Genomic DNA, 3,757 nt, shown 5'->3' on the forward strand with positions numbered 1-3,757 from the left:
CCAAGAACCAACTTTGGCTTATTGTTTCATTCTCTCTATCATTTCTCTATTCTGTATCTCATTTACCTCTGGTCTGATATTACTTTCTTCCTTCTCCTAGCTATGTGTTTACCTTGCTCTTTTCCTAATTCCTCTAGATGTAAATCTAGATTCTTGCTTTGAGATCATTCTTCCTGTTAATGTTGGCATTTGCGTTTATAAATTCCCCTCCGAGCGCTGCCTTTGCTGCATCCCAAATGTTTTAGTATGTTGCCCTCATTTTCATTCAGTTCTAAGTATTTTCCGATTTCCATTTTGATGTCTTACTTGACCCATTGGTGTTTAAGAGTGTGTTGTTTAATTTCAACATATTTGTGAATTTTTGGTTTTCCTTTTTTTAATGATATCTAGTTTCATTCTGCCATCGTCCTTGTTAGCATAGTGATGAGTATCCCTGCCTGTCAAGCTGAGACCCACTGCTAACCAAAAAGTCGGTGGTTCAAATACACCTAGTGGCTCCATGGGAGAAAGGACCTGACGACCTTCTCCCATAAAGATTACAGCATAGGAAACCTTGTAGGGCAGTTCTTTTTCATATAGGGTGGCTATGAGTCAAGATTGACTTGATGGCACACAGCAATAACAGTTTCATTCCATTATGGTTGGAGAGGATAATTCGATTTAAATCTTTGTGTTGTCATCTAAAAACCCAGTAAAAAACTAGCATGTGCTTTATCCTGGAGAATAATTCATGTGCACTGGAGAAGAACATTGTTCTGCTACTGTTGTGTTTAGTGTTCTGTATATGCTTGTTATGTCTGATTGGCTTAGAGTATTTTTCAGGTCCTCTGCTCCTTTATTGATCTTCTGTCTATGTGTTTTTATCCTTTGCTAAATGTCGTATATTGATATCTGTAACTACTACTATAGAACTATTTCTCCTAAAACTCTGTTCTGTATTTTGGTGTTCTGCTTTTTGTTGACTATTTTTCATTGTTATATCATCTTGATGAATTGACTCTTACCATTATATAATATTGTAATAGTTTTTTACTTAATGTCTACTTTTCTAATAGTAATATAGCCACTGTGGTATAAGGGATTGCTTTTTGTGTGGCCTTTCTAGCCATGGTCTTATAACTCTCACCCATGGCCCACTGAAGGGATTGGTAGAGTTTTGCTATCCTGCTGGGCTTGAAATGAGCCACATTAGAGATGGGAAAGAGAAGAGCCCACCACCACCAAGGAAGCAGAGGCTGGCAGCAGAGACCAAGCAGCAGAGACCTGGCAGCAGGAGATAGCAAGGTGGGCTTCCCGGCCCACAGAAAGAAAAGCTGAGTGCCTTTGCGCAGAGGCCTAGGGCCAGGGAGAGATGTGCCTGTGAGCACGGCTGGGAAGATGCCATCCCGATGGAAGAACTGTATCCTTGAGAGTTCCTAAGCTTGAATTGTAAACTGTTACTCCCCTAATAAACCCCATAATCATGATTATGATCTGTGAGTTCAGCGTGGCCATTGCAATGAATTATCGAACCCAGCAGAGAAGTAGAGAGTGCTGTGGGAGAGATGGTTCGTGTCAGAATTGGTAAAGATGGTGGAGAGAGGAGGTATGTCTGACCTCCACCTCATGGGAATCAACCTTGGACTCTTGATACTGATTCTTCTTTCCCTTTGTGAAGTTAGGGGAGATCAGACACTGCCCCCACTTTTTTTTTATAGCCACCTAGCTCTCTTGGTTACTATACGCATGGAATATTTTTTTCCCATCCTTACTTTTTCAATATATTCCTGGCTTTAGATCAAAAGCCAATCTTTCTAGAAAGCGTGTAGTTGCATAATGTTTTCTTATATATTATATCAATCTCTGCCTTTTGATTGTAGATTTAGCTTTAAACTAATTACTGATTCAAAAAAGAAGTTACTTAAAGACGCTTTGTACAACAGGAGGAAACACTGCCTGGTCCTGCACCATCCTCACAATCATTGTTATGCTTGAGCCCATCGTTGTAGCCACTGTGTCAATCCATCCTGTTGAGGGTCTTCCTCTTTTTTTGCTGACCCTTTAAATAATGTGGGTCATAAAAATTAGAGTTAGAAATTAAAAATGTAATAAAAAAGGCTGTTATAATTGCCCATGAAATTACCTTTCTTGTTCATCTTTATTTCTTTATATGGCTTCAAGCTACTGTTTAACTTCCTTTCTTTTCTGCCTTTGATCACTGGGAATGTCTTAATTTCACCCTTATATATAAAGGACAGTTTTGCCGGCTGTAGAATTCTTTTTGTATGTGTGTGTGTGTTTGTGTATTTTAAGTGAAAGTTTACAATTCAAATCAGTTTCTCATACAAAAACTTACACACACATTTTTATGTGACTCTAGTTGCAGAGTGTGGAGGAGGAGTGTGTTATGACATTATAGGGAGAGCAACTAGAAATTTTTTTTTTCTAGTTGCTCTCCCTATAATGTCATAACACACTCCTCCTCCACACCCTGTATTTCCTGTGTCTATTCAACCATCTCCTGTCCTCCTCTGCCTTTTCATCTCACCTATGGACAGGAGCTGCCCACATAGTTTCATGTGTCTACTTGAGCTAAGAGGCACACTCCTCATCAGTATCATTTTATGTCTTATACTCCAGTCTAATCATTGTCTGAAGAGTTGGCTTCGGGAATGGTTTAGTTTGGGGCTAACAGAGAGTCCGGGGGCATGTCCTCTTTGGTCCCCCCAGTCTGAGTCAGACCATAAGTCTGGTTCTTTTACTGGAATTTGAAATATGCATCCCACTTTTCTCCTGTTCCATCAGGGATTCTCTGTCGTTCCCTGTCAGGGCAGTCACTGGTGGTAGCCAGGCACCATCTAGTTCTTCTGGTCTCAGGCTGATGAAGTTTCTGGTTTGTGTGTCCCTTCCTGTCTCTTGGGCTCATATTTTCCTTGTGTCTTTGGTGCTTTCTTTCTTCTTTGCTCCAGGTTGGTTGAGACCAAGTGATACATGTTAGATGGCCTCTTGCTAGCTTGTAAGACCCCAGGCACCACTCACCGAATACCCCTGCCCCTGCTACTCTGTCTCTCAAAGTGTTTAGCAGCATTCAGGAAACTTTGTAGCTTTTGGTTTGGTCTACTTGTGCTGACTTCCTCTGTATTGTGTATTGTCCTTTCATTTGCCTAAAATAGTTCTTGTCTACTATCTAGTTAATGAATACTCCTCTCCCCCCACCCCTGTAACCATCAAAGAATGTTTCCTTTTGTGTTTAAAACTTCTTGATTATGTATAATAGTGGTCTCATACAATATTTGTCCTTTTGTGACTTACTAATTTCACTCACCATAATGCCTTCTAGATTCCTCTATGTTATAAGATGTTTCATGGATTCATCATTGTTCTTTATCGTTGCATAGTATTCCATTGTGTGAAAATACCATAATTTGTTTGTCCACTCATCCATTAATGGGCACCTTGGTTGTTTCCATTGTTTTGCTGTTGTAAACACTGCTGCAATGAACACAGGTGTACATATATCAATTCATGCGAGGGCTCTTATTTCCCTAGGATATAGTCCAAGGAGTTGGACTGGATGGCAGTTCTATTTCTAGCTTTTTAAGGAAGCACCAAATCAATTTCCAAAGTGGTTGTACCATTTCACATTCCCACCAGCAGTATATAAGTGTTCCAGTCTCTCCACAACCTCTCCAGCATTTATTATTTTGTGTTTTATGGACTAATGCCAGCCGTGTTGTGGTGAGATGGTCTCTCATTGTAGTTTTGATTTGCATTTCTC

The sequence above is a fragment of the Elephas maximus genome, chromosome 3 (assembly GCF_024166365.1).
Source record: "Elephas maximus indicus isolate mEleMax1 chromosome 3, mEleMax1 primary haplotype, whole genome shotgun sequence".
In the NCBI taxonomy this organism is placed as follows: domain Eukaryota; kingdom Metazoa; phylum Chordata; class Mammalia; order Proboscidea; family Elephantidae; genus Elephas; species Elephas maximus.